General features: G+C 39.9%; 1 protein-coding gene across 1 annotated transcript in view; it reads left to right on the top strand.

Moving 5' to 3' along the window:
• The window catches only part of ARID2 (AT-rich interaction domain 2), a 149889-nt gene that overhangs the window by 108043 nt on the left and 27929 nt on the right, over positions 1-13917 (top strand). The window lies entirely within an intron of this gene.

Raw genomic sequence — 13917 nt, 5'->3', positions numbered from 1 at the left:
TGCAAGAGTTGTTTTATTATTTATATAGCACCTAAAGTGTACTAGGCACTTCACAGAACAAATGGAAAACATTATCACTGCTCCAAAGAGCTTCTAATTTTAGCCATGAAACACAGAGTGAGGGAAAATAGCATGGGGTGGGAATTAAAGAAGTAAATGTCAAGATTGTGCTGTTACTTGTGTTCATTATGTGCATGTCTCTTGGTACATTGCTGTTTAAATTTTCTTTTAAACCAGAGCAGGAGTTCCAGTGATAGGGAAGGGAAAGGAAATAAGGATAGAGAGAATAAAAGATGGTAAAGGAGACTGGGAGGATAGGAGAGGAAAGAGTTATTAGTTATAATCATTGTGGACCAGGATTAGGACTGAGTCACTAGCAGCTAGGAGAGGAGATAGGGAAGGAAATGGGTGAGCTGAAGATCTGTGAGAGCAGGACACAAACAGGAAGGTAACAGAACAGGAAGTGATAAAGTTCATCAGAGCAGAAGGGGGGAAGATAATAAGGAATAGGGAAATAATGCAAAGTAAGAAGAAAAATTAGGGATTGACAGAGATTGGATGGAAGGAGTAAGAGGAGAGAGAGGGGGCAAAGTACTAAGTGTGAATGAGCAATTTATACTGGGCTGATGGCAGGTAGAATGAGAGAGAAGCGATGCTGATGTAAATGGGCTGCTAAAGTTATGAAGGGTACAAGCGCAAGCTGTGTAGAACAGCATCTGGGTGCAGTTCCTGTAGCTCTGTCTTAATCCAGTTCAACCAGTATAAAGATCTATGTAGGCAATATCCCACATTACTTTATTCTGTGTCAGATTGATTTTTTTGATACATCAGACATTGTTCAGCTCAGGAAAAGTTTTAGCAACAATAGCAAATTGAAAGACTACTAACATAATATATATTCACACCAGCTAAAAACCCAAATTGCATGGGTATAATTGATACGGTCATGTCTTTAAAAAAAAAAAAAAGAGAGAGAGAGAGAGAGCTGAAAATGGCTGAGAATTTAAAAATTGGCTGATAACAGACTGCAAATCCCAATGATGATTGAACTTGATACTCTAAACAAAAAGAGCTCTTCACCAAGCTTGAAGTGGCTTCATGCTGACTCCACAGACATTCTAGGCTTTACAGTGACACACAGAGTGACAATCCTGGGATCTTATATAGATATAGGATTTGATTTTGAATCTAAATAATGTTCTGCTTGGTAGATTGTTTCAAAACAGGAGCATGTGACACATATGTTACTGCTTAAAGGTGTTTCTCTCTATTTGCATCTGCATTTAGCCAGTCCTAGATGTAGCCTGAAGGGTGGAAGGAGCTGGCATCTTACTTTGCTGGATTTCTCTGCCTTTATTTACATGTTTCCTCTTTATGGATTGCTACTTTCCTGAGGCATTGTGCTGGACTGATGCATGGAGAAAGAAAAAGAAATGAATAATTACTTACCTGTACACTTTTTTTCCTTCAAGCTCCCACAAAACATCTGTTGAACATAGCCAAGTTGGTTTTTCCCAGTTGGTTTATGTTTCACAGAAGTGCTCTGATGTCATGCCAGATGCCTGGATGTGAGAAAATTACACTTAATAGCCTATCTAGCTTTTTAAAAAAATCAGTCCCTCCTTCATCACCATCACCCCCTCAGAAATATGCACTTCCCTTATTCTTAAAGCAGCCCACTTGTAAAACCCTTGTGTGGGAAGCAGGCTGCTAAAACTGTGAGCAGGAATACAAACACTGGCTCCAGTCTTCCATTGATCAGCAGGCTGAGTTTCCAAGCTCCAGAAAGCAAGTGCATAGCCCCAGGAGGCATAATTCATTCCTATCCACAGAGCAAATGAACTGCTCAGCTGGAGCTACTACAATTCAGAAGCTCTTAATTTGGATGTCATTCACTCCTGAAGCACACTGATGTAATTAGATTTAAACTTCAATAATCTATTGTCGTTAAAAGAGAAATTTATTCTAATACGTATCCCCCCCACCTGACCGTTCCCTCAAACCCCCCAAGATCCTGATGTCTTAATTTTCTACTTCTAAGTTACTTGTGATCAACATAATATTTTGAGAACATTGAGTACAGAGGATTACATTTTCAAAAGTTCTAAGTAACTTAGGCTCCTAAGTCCTATGCTTTGTCTGATAAATGACGGGAGATGTGTCCGAAAATTTATACTCATATTAACTTTGTTTGTTTGTGAGCAAAAGTGTAAGGCCCTGATCCTGCATGTTCTGTATGAGAACAAGGGTACTCCATATGGAGCTGCATGCAGGACTGGGCCTAAATTATTATGTCACGGTAGATCATGTATTCCATTTTGTAAAATTGAATCATCATCAGTTTTGTTACCAGTTCACTGTGTACCAGCTTTTTTTGGTTTTTCTTACCTTTATGGATTTTTAGTCACTGTGCTGAAGCACCAGCGTTAACTGTCATTTTCACTCATGCAACTTACTTCAGAAAGCTTACTCCAGCTGATGGTTCTACTGGTACACAAAATTTACAGGGTTTGCAGTAGTGTAGTGACACTGGTAGCTAAAAATCTAATATAGACCACTGTTGACTAGACTAGTCATTTTAAAAGTGAAGCGTTCCTGTAGGGTAAACTACTGGATTTTGCAGATGTAGCAGTCTTTTGTGTTTGTACTTACATTTTATCTCAAACTGAAATTTAAAAGATAGTAAGAGGCATTCTGTCCAAGATAGTGTTTACCAATTTTAACAAAGTTGCCTGAGGTTGGAAGGTTGAGTACATTGAAATATGAGCATTGAAACTTGGATTGCAACATGAATTAAATGAATATAATGTTGTATTTGCAGTGTTGTAGCCATGTTGGTCCCAGGATATTAGAGAGACAAGATGAGTGAGGTCATATCTTTGATTGGATTGGATCTTCTGTTGGTGAGAGTGACAAGCTTTCAAGCTTACACAGGGAAGAACTCTGTGTAAGCTCAAAAGTTTCTGTCTCTCACAAGCATAAGTTGGTCCAGTCAAAGATATTACCTCTCCCACCTAGTCTTTCTTTCATGCTTTCTATTAATCCTGGAAATCTTTGCATGGCATGAGCTGTGGGTCCATCATTCATTGCGGTACAGTAAGGCTCTGATCCAGCCACGTACTTAAGCACATTGAGTATATGAGTACTCCATCAAAATCAATAGGATTTAAATACATGCTTAAAGTTGTGCATGTGCTTAAGTGCTTTGCTGGGTCAGGGCTCATATGAATGTTTGTTTTAAACCATGGAAAATACACTTCTACATATTTTCCTTACTTTGTATGCTTTCATCTATAATCCTCTAGAGGATGCCATCATAGGGTCTTAACTCCAGCTGCGTGGGTGAGTGAGCAAATAGTTGCTTCCAAAGTCAGCATCAGTGCTTTAGCTCAAGGTGTGTCTTTGAGAATAGTGCAGTTGGCATCGTTATCCCTGGCCACCATTTATATCGGTTACCATCACTACATCTTTGGCATAGGGAGAAAGATTCAAAACTCTGTTATTTAAATCCTGTTGTGTAGTCTAAAGCACATGTTGATTCTTGTTACAATATCGTCACTTGCTTTTTTAAGCAATCAACTTGTTTAACAATGAACATTTTGTAACAATGAACACTTTTGACTATTTAAAAATAACACCTAAGATTATTGTAACTTAAAGAAGTTAGCAAAACACTTTTTCTCAGTTTCACTTTGTGTATTTGAGAACAGTTTCTATACAGTAACTTTCACTGTTCCTCCTGAATACAGTCATAGATTCCAAGGCTAGAAGAAACCACTAGTTTATCTAGTCTGACCTCCTGAAAGGCAAACTAGCAGAGGAGGTTTCAATCCATTATCCTCGGGGTTATGAGCCCAGCATGCTTCTGCTGTGCCACTCTGCTGTGTACTAAAAGGAGCTAATTAAAACAGTCCTTCAGTTATGCCTTGTCTCTGTGTGGGAATGGGCCTGATTTAGCCACTGGTGGTCAGCAACCCATGTAGCTCAGCCAGTTTTGAACAGAGAGAAATTCAACTAGTCAAATCCTGGTTTTCCTTGTCTAAACTTGAGGATTTGCATCAGTGCACCTGCTCCCTTTTCGGGCTACCATTGACTAAATCCCAAGTAGAGAAAAAGCCTTGCCAATGCTGAAAAGACATTTATAGTTATCAGCAGAGGAGTAGAAAAACCCTTATTAAATTTTTTAAATAAAATCTAGGACATACTGATTTAAAGGTTGCTCTACCAGAAACTGGAATTAAAAAAAAAATCCAGTTGTCTCTTTTCGACTGTGATGACCAATGTTGCTGTGCTTTCCTCCCCCCCCCCCCCGCCCAAAAAAAAAAAAAAAAAAAAAAAACAGTTGCTACATATTGCCCTAGAAGTGGCTATATTTCAGTGCTGAAGTGTTCCCAGTATGTAATTTATTAGTTTTAGGCCCAAATCCCACAACTTGTTCCACACTGATGGGCCAGTCCCCTAGGAAGTCAGTAGGTCTGTGTGTGGTTCCAGGGGCTTGCCTGTGTGGAACAAATTCTTGTTCAGGGCCTAAGTTTGTAAGGCACTTTGGACCTTTTGGGATGGAAGGCACTAAATAAATAGAAGATATTTTTACTGTGAGCACCATATTTGCTTGCCCACATAGCATATACTCAAAATGTAAAGATAAGTAGTTGAAGTGTTAAATCCCAGAAGACACAGCAAAGGATGCTTCATTCTTAGGCCCCAATCCTATGGAGACATAGGTCTGGTCTACACACAGTTTTGAACCAATATGACAATGTTAGTTAGAGGTATGATTTTTTTTAAAAACTGATTTAGGTTATACTAATACAATCCCTAGTGTTGATGCAGTTATGCAAGTATAAAGGTGCCTTGGTATATTGATATATCTTATTTCCCTTCCCATATGGGAATAAGCTATATCATATAAGCATCTTGATACCTGTATACTTTAAGCAGTACAACTTTTGTGTGTAGACTAGGCATTAAGCATGTGAGTAATACCACTGACTTGAGTGGAGCATGTGCTTAAATGCTTGCAGAATCAGGACCTAAGTCCTGGGCTGTGAGTGGGGAGGGTTGTGTTATAGTTTAGGTTGGGTGGTTGTTTTGTTTTTTGTTTTCAGAAGAAGATTTTAACCCTTGCTGTATAGAATGATTGAGTGGAAATGAGATAAACATAGGAAATTAAGCAGAAACAAAGCTGAAAAAGAAAGAGAGTATTTGGGATCTTACATTACAGAGGTAATTGCAATATGTGGGGGTGTGGGATTGAGAGTTAAATACTTTCTTCTTTTCCATTCACAAGTGAATTTATTTTCAATGGCACATCTTGATTTGTGTTTCAGTGCTTAATAATATATTAGGATCCTCAGCTTATCTTTTAGGCATTATACAGCCCTCTTAGGCTATATCTACACTGCACAGTGAAGGTGTGATTGTAGCACAGGTGAGCATACCTGTGTAAATTTTAATCTAGCTAGTATGGGTAACAATAGCAGTGTAAATACGGTGGCATGGGCTTCAGCTCAGGCTGTCAACCAGAGTACAAGACCCCCAGGAACCCTGTATACATCCTTGGGTTGCTAGTCCTTGCTGAAGCCAGTACCCCCAGGTCTACACTGCCATTGTTACCCTGGCTAGCTAAATTAAAACTAACATGGGTATGTCTACCCATGCTACAATCACACCTTCACTTTGCAGTGTAGATATAGCCTTACTTGTTTCTGCTGGCATTTTGGAAGGAATGCCTCCTACAAGAAATGATCCTACAAGAATCTGTCCTGTATACTGAATGAAGCAGGTGTCTTGTGGAAAAAAATATTACTTGATTAAAGACTGTATATCATAATGCATGTGCACAAGAGGGGCAAATTAAGGTTGCATAGGCAATCTAACTTTTGAGTGTTTGACTTTGCGGTCTTAATTTTCTTTTAATGTTGTTTAATGTAATTATTCACATAGTGTCCCCTTGAATTTACCTACAACAGAATGTGTTTTGAGGATTCATTGTTTAGTACTTGTCAAATAGCTTTGCAATGCTAGAATGAAAACCGTTCTATAATTTCAAAATTATTCTTATTTATGAATAGTTGGACATCAGTGCCTCCTCTTCAGGCAGCAGCAGACCTTCTCTCTCTACCCCACCTCCCCACTCTCATGGATCACAGATGTGACATACATTTCTTAATGTTTTTGTAAGCTTTCCCCTTCCTGTCTTTCATGGTTTGCACATTTCTTTTTGTTTTAGGGTACGTCTACAATGACGGCGGCAAAGTCGCCACCATCAGATCAATCTGTCTGGATCGACTGAGCGGTCAGTGAAAACCCGCTCAATCGATCCAGAAGTCGACGCAATAAAACCATCCCCTCACGTGACGTAACGCTGCTTCGACAGGAACACGGTTCCCATCGGTGCAGTGAAGACATTGTGCAGAAGGGAGGCACTGCAGTCGACAGGAGTTACGCAAGCTACTTGCTAATTGTTTTGGCAATTCAAGTAGTGCTTATCTGTATTTTGCCAGAGTTGGTATTTCTTGAGTAACTGATGAGAGAACTCTATATAGTACCTGCAGAAAACAGCAGAGAAAACCATATGAATATAGTGTACGAATGAAATGTTAAATAGTTTAATTTCAGTTACCATAACACTAATTTAGAAATACTGAAGAATGATGTTTAAATGACTTAAGCAAAGTATTGTACGTAACTTTTGAAGGAGACTTGAAAACAAAAAGAAAAAATTGAGCTCTGCCCTTTTTCCTCACCCATGATGTACAAATTGCTGAGGAGTAGTACAAAAGAATGTACACACAAGCATGTAGTAACAAAATCAGAAAGGCTAAAGCACAAAATGAGTTAGATCTAGTAAGGAACAGAAAAGGCAATAAGAAGAAATTATTTAACTATGTTAGGAACAAGAGAAAGATGAAGGAAAGTGTAAGTCCTCTACTGAACAGATGAGAGCTAATAATTGATGATATCAAGAAAGCTGACATGCTTAATGCCTATTTTGCTAGAGTCTTCACTGAAAAGGTTAATGGTGACCAGATACTCAACACAAGTAAATATTAACAAGAAAGCAGAAGGAATGCAAGCCAAAATAGGGAAAGAAAAGGTTAAAGAACATTTAGATAAATTAGATTTATTCAGGTTGACAGGGCCTGGTGAAATTCATCCTAGGATACTTAAGGAACTAGAGGAATCAATCTTGAACCATTAGCAATTATCTTTGAGAACTCCTGGAGGACTGGTGAGGTCCCAGAAGACTGGAGAAGACACATATAATACCTATCTTTATAAAGGGGGAACAAAGAGGATCCCAGGGTATTATAGACCAGCCAGCCTAACTTTGGTACCTGGAAAATACTAGAAAAAATTATTAAACATCCATTTGTAAGCACCTGGAGGAAAAAAGGGTTATAAAAAATAGCCAGCATGGATTTGGCAAGAACAAATCATGCCAAACTAACCTAATTTCCTTCTTTGACAAGATTACTGGCCAAATGGATGGGAGGGGCGGGGGGAAGAGTAGATGTGATATATTTTGATTTTAGTAAGGCTTTTGACACAATCCCATATGACATTCTCATAAGCAAACTAGGGAAACATGATGTAAATTAAATAACTATAAGGTGAGTGTGCAACTGGTTGAAAGTCTGTACTTGGAGTAGTTATCTAGTTTGCTGTCAAATTGAGTGGGCGAATTTCATGGGATCCCGCAGGGGTCAGTCCTGGGGTTGGTACTATTCAGTGAGTTGGCATTAATTACTTGACTAATAGAGTGGAGAGTGTGTTTGTAAATGTTGTAGATGACACCAAGCTGGGAGAGGTTGCAAGCACATTGGAGGATAGGACTAGAATTCAAAATGACTGTGACAAATTGGAGAATTGGTTTGAAATCAACAAGATGAAATTCAATAAAGACAATGGGGAGTACTTCACCTGTGAAAAATCAAGTGCACAACTACAAAATGGGGAATAACTGGCTTAGGTTATTGTACTGCTGAAAAGGATATGGGGGTTAGAGTGGATCACAAATTGAACAGGAGTCAACAATATGATGCAGCTGAAAAAAAACCTAATATCATTCTAGATTGTGTTAACAGGAGTGTTGTATGTAAGTCACAGGAGGTAAATGTCTTGCTCTGCTCAGCACTTGAGGCTGCATCTGGAGTACTGTGTCCAATTCTGGGCACCACACTTTAGGAAAGATGTGGACAAATTAGAGAGTGTTCAGAGGAGAGCAACAAAAATGATAAGAGGTGTAGAAAACATGACCTATGGGGAAGGTTAAAAAAACTGAGCATGTTTAGTCTTGATAAAGGAAGAACTATGAAAATAGTTCTCAAATACATTAAGGGCTCTCATAAAGAGGATGGTAATCAATTATTCTCCAGATTTGCTGAAGGTAAGACAATAAATAATGGACTTAATACACACCATGGAAGATTTAGGTTAGATATTAGAAAAAGCTTTCTAACTATATGGGTAGTTAAGCTCTGAAAATAAGCTTCCAAGGGATGTTGAGAAATCCCTTTTATAGGAGGTTTTTTAAGAACACCTGTCAGAGATGGTCTGGATTTAGATGGGCCTGCTGCAGCATAGTAGGCTGGAATCGACAACTTCTTTAGTTCCTTTCAGCCCTACATTTCTATGATGCTATGATTCTATGTATAATGGGAAGCCTGAAAGGAGGCTTTCTTCTTCAAGTGATTGCTCATGTTGATTCGAAGTAGGTGCGTGCGCGCCACATACATAGTCACCGGAAGTTTTTCCGCTAGTGGTATCCATAGGTTCGGCTCTGGAGCCCCCTGATGTCACACCTTCATGGTGCCCTATATAGGGCCCTGCCGACCCCCGCGTCTTCAGTTCCTTCTTACTACCTGTGACAGTCGCTGGAATGTTGATCTTCTCTTGCTCTATAAGCATCCCCTTCTACAGTGGTTTTCTGATTCGTTATCTATAAATAGTTAATATTTTCAGTTGTAGTGTTTGTAGTTAGTTTTGTTAGATAGTACCCCTGTCGGGTCGCCTCCTTTTTTCCTGGGGCTGGAGCATGCCCAGGAGCGATCTAAAAAGCCCATGCCCAGGAGCGATCCCTATACCACCTGTCTCAAGTGCCTCGGGGAGACCCATCAGAGGATCGCTGCAAGATCTGCAGGGAATTCTGCCCAAGGATGAAGAAAGAAAGGAGTCAGAGACTAAAGTTTATTCTTATGGAGGGCTGTTCTCTGGCCTTCACTGTGCCCGACTGAGCCAGTACCCAGCACGTCAACCTCGATGCAGAGCACACCAGCATCTGTGAGAGAGATGGTGCTGAGGAAGGATTCTGTGTCTAGAGAGCTTCGGCACCATCATGAATCACCGGCACCGAGGGGACACCTCATGGGCGTGGCACCGCTGCATTCCCCTGTTCCATGCAAGAAGCAAAGGAAGATGCTTGGGGCCTTTCAGTATCATCAATGAAGGTCCATCAATCTCGGCTTTTCATCCTTGGGTGGCAGGCCACTCGGTTTTGGCTAATCCCATGATAGGGTGTTTCCTCAAGGGTCTAGACAGGCTATACCCTCAGATGTGTCAGCCATTTCCCAGTGAGATCTAACCTGGTACTATCAACACTGATCCTCTGTTCGAATCTCTAGCAACATGTTTGCTCCTCTGCCAATCATGGAAGATAGCGTTCCTGGTGGCTATCACTTTGGCCAGGAGAGGTTCAGAGTTTAAGGGCCCTCATGTCTGAGCCTCCTTATATGGTCTTCTTCAAAGATAAGGTTCAGCTATACCTTCACCCAGCCTTCCTCCCGAAGGTAGTGTCATAATTCTACTCAAACCAGGACATATACCTTCTGGTTTTCTACCCAAAGCCACATGCCAACAGCCAAGAGCCAGGGTGGATAAAAATCAGTTTTGTTTTGTTTTGTTTTTTTTAATTAAAAATCAGATTTTTTTTTTTAAATCATCAATAAAATACTAAATTTCTCTCTAAGTTTCTATTTCTCAGCAGACTAAAGTCACATGTGCAAAGAAAGACACAGGCTAGGTAGGATTGTTGTAGTTCTCTGCTTATGTGGTAGTGGAGCTGAGCCAAGCGAGACAGAGGTGTTAGTTAAGACACTGTCTTAAAGACAGACACACATTGGTGGAAGGTTGCTGGATACAGTTTATGAGAAGGAACTTGAACAGTGCTCAAGAAATACTGAGAGGAAATTTGCAGGTTAAGCCTTGATGGGTGGAGCAATGTACACAATGATCCAGTAATATGTGCGTTTGGGACAACAGAAGTTGGGGTTGCATATCTTTCAGAAACAATAGATACATCAGGAAATGCACACACAACAGAATATTTAAAAGAAGTGGCAGTGAAAGCTGTAATAAACTCTGAACAAAAATTCAACTGTCACGTGTGCAGTTTTGTCACAGACAATGCTGCAAACGTGGCAAAGATGAGAAGATACTTAGAAGAAGAAATGGAAGGATGCTCCTTAATAACATATGGCTGCAGTGCCCATTTAATGCGTCTTTTAGCCAAAGACTTAAGTACGTCCTCTCCAGGAATAAAAGAAAATGTTGTTGAAGTTGCAAAATACTTCCATAACAACCGTTTTGCATCAGCTTCACTGAAGAGAGCAGGAGGATCCAAACTAATTCTCCCTCATGATGTTCGATGGAATTCTGTGGTTGATTGTTTTGAACAATTTATTAAGAACTGGCCTATTCTCATAAAACTTTGTGAAGAAAACTGATAAAATAGATGGAAGTATCTATCATTGGATTAAAGAGGAAAGTAGAGGATATGCTCAGTATACTGAAGCCCCTATCCATAGCCTTAAACAAACTTCAGAAAAATTGTTGCTGCATAGCTGATGCTGTTGAAATTTGGAAGGCACTTCAAGAGATGTTGAAAAAGAAATACCTCACCAGAAAGTTAAACCGCAGGCAATAAAGAAGTGAATGGATAAAGCACTAACTCCACCTCATTTTCTTGTGAATGTTCTCGACTCCAGATATAAAGGTAAATGCCTAACTTCTGAACAAGATGATGCTGCCATGGCATGGGCATCTCAAAATCACTTCTCAGTTATGTCAGACATAATACATTTCAGGGTTGGAGTTGAACCATTTAAACAGTACATATTTACTGATGAATTGGTGGAAATTATTAGCCAGGCACCTTGAAACAGAGTCCGTTCAGTTGCTAAGCCAACTTTTCACAGCAGTAGCTTCCTCTGCAGGCAGAGAGAGAATATTTTCATTGTTTGGTTTATTTACTCTCAACTAAAAAATTGACTGGGAGTTGAAAAAGCAGGAAAACTCATATTTATGTTTCAGTCTGTGAATAAAAATGACAGTGGGAGTGAGGAAAATGAGAGCTAGTTGCAGAAGTTTTAAGGACAGCGTACATTTAGTGTTGTGATGACTTGTGCGCTAGAGTTAATAAAATTTGAAAAAGAAAAAAAAAGTTTGACAGCCGTCAGCTGGCAACTCAGGAGACTGCTGCAATTGCAAATGTGAAACATTTATGTAACATTTAAGATTTAGTTTAATAAAATATAACAGTGCTATTGTATTTGTGTGTGTGATTTAGTTCTTACCATTCCTCATTTAGTGCTGCTGCATCTGCAGCTTGGCACAGGTAATGAGTATTATGTATTATTTCCTCAATTAATTAAAATCAAGTTATCTAAAAAATTACACAAAGTATACCCTCCTAGATGTTGTAAAATGCTGTATTGAGTTGTAAATTAACATGTTTTAATGATCAGATTTGCACCATTGTTTAAGAAATATGTGAAGAATTTCAGTGAGAAACTAGATTTAAATCAGTGATTTTCTCTTGGTGATTTGAATCATGATTTGAATCAATAATTTAAATCACCTTGATTTAAATCAATCCACGGTGCTGAGAGCAGAGGCTACATACACTGAACATTGGATGGGCTTTGGCCTTCTATATTGAAAGGACTAAACCTTTCAGAAAACGACACAGCTCTTCATAGTGGTGGCAGACAGGATGAAAGGCCTTCCGGTTTCATCAGAAAGAATCTCATCCTGGATCACATTGTGCATCAGGACATGTTATGATTTGACAAAAATACCAGCCCCAGTGCTGACACCTCACTCCACACAGGCACAAGCATCCTCAAAGCTCAGGTCCCAGGACATTTGTAGAGCTGCAACATGATCCTCTGTTCACACCTTCGCGGCACCCTACATCATCATTCAGCAAGCCAAAGACAATGCGGCTTTTGGTAGAGGGTTGCTGCAATCCTTAGGTCAATGACTCCTCCTTCTACAGCTCTGCTGGGGAGTAACCTACTTGAAATTGACGAGCAAGCACTCGAAGAAGAAAAGATGGTTACTAATCTTCTGTAACTGTTGTTCTTTGAGATGTGTTGCTCATGCCCATTCCAAGACCTACCTGCCTTATCCCTCTGTTGGAGTCAGCCAGCAAGAAGGAACTGAAGATGCAGGGGGTCGGCAGGGCCCAATATAGGGTGCCATAAAAGCATGACTCAGGGCTCTAGAGCCAATCCTACGGATACCCCTAGGGGAAAAACCTTCTGGTGACTGTGCAGGCAGCACACACACCTACTTGGAAGGGACATGAGCAACACATCTTGAAGAACAACAGTTACAGAGGGTTTGTAACCATCTTTTATTTGGTCCTTTTACACACATTACTGCTTTTTGTTTTTAACCTTAGGAAAATTAGGAGTATCAAGTCTTAAATTTTGGAAGAGTACCCATTGGAGATCATAGATATGTATCATGAGCTCTTTTAGCCTTATTTTAAATGAACAGGAGTTGTTGAATCTTTGTTGTTCAGGGGCTTAATATCTTCAGTGTCATCATCCTACTAGTGCTTCAGTTGTCCAGGAAATTGTAGGAAAAATAGCATGGGAAAGACCTGTATTTTGGATGTGAACAACATACAGAGGGAAAACATACTCTTTTGAGAGTAGGGGAATCCACCTTTCGGCCTTTCTTTATATATCACAAAGAAGAAAAAAAGGCACATACCAAGTTTTAAAAGTGACCTCTAAAGCAGCGGTTCTCAACCTTTTTTTTCCCGAGTACCACTCGGGCCAGGTACAGTCAGGTCAAGTACCACTGGACCTGACTGTACCCGACCCGAGTACCACTCGGGAAAAAAAGGGAGGGGACTGGCGGCGGGGTTTCGTGGCGGGAGGAATTTGTGGCGGGGAGAGACGTGCGGCGGCTTTCATAGGGAAAACAATACCCGCCGCCGAAACCCTTCCGCCGTTTGCCCATTTTCGGCGGCAGAGTTTCGCAAGGGCGAGTGGGAGGGCACTTCCGGTGGCGGCTCGCGTACCACCCAGCCGTCCCGTAAGTACCACCGGTGGTGTGCGTACCACCGGTTGAGAACCGCTGCTCTAAAGGGAAAAAAGATAATTTTTACTCACTCTTAAAAAGTCTCTAGAAACACTGGGGGAGGTTCCTTACTGAACTGGTTTTACTTCCTTGTAAAGCACATTGTTATATTATATGACTGGGTTGGAATGCTGGGCTTCTAGCATTCTCTATAACAATATATAAGCTAGTTATTTTACAGGAACTCAAAGAATTACATAGTTGGCAAAGTTTTATAGGAAAAAACCATAAGTCAGAGTTTGCATGTAATAAATAGCCTTTTTGAAGTGTATCTTTAATATTTTGTTATAGTGTTTATAATAAAAGGTGAAAAGAACAGACTGATCTATATTAGCAAGACAAATTAAGAATTCTGCAAATGGAGCATATCAAACTATTTAATTTAACAGCTTAGCCAATTTAGATATATCAAAACTCCTTGCTCAGTTCTGTTTTACCAATGTTATTTCTAAAGTTAAATGGGAATGAGCTAGTTCTTTTGTTGATGGCTATTCAGCCTTGTGCTTTTGACATTCAGGATTTATGTAGTCTTGTAGGATG

The sequence above is a fragment of the Emydura macquarii genome, unplaced genomic scaffold (assembly GCF_026122565.2).
Source record: "Emydura macquarii macquarii isolate MOO-44397 ecotype Brisbane River unplaced genomic scaffold, CSIRO-AGI_Emac_v2 contig_2636, whole genome shotgun sequence".
In the NCBI taxonomy this organism is placed as follows: Eukaryota; Metazoa; Chordata; order Testudines; family Chelidae; genus Emydura; species Emydura macquarii.
Note: the sequence above shows the minus strand (reverse complement) of the source record. Positions and strands in the feature narration are given on the sequence as shown.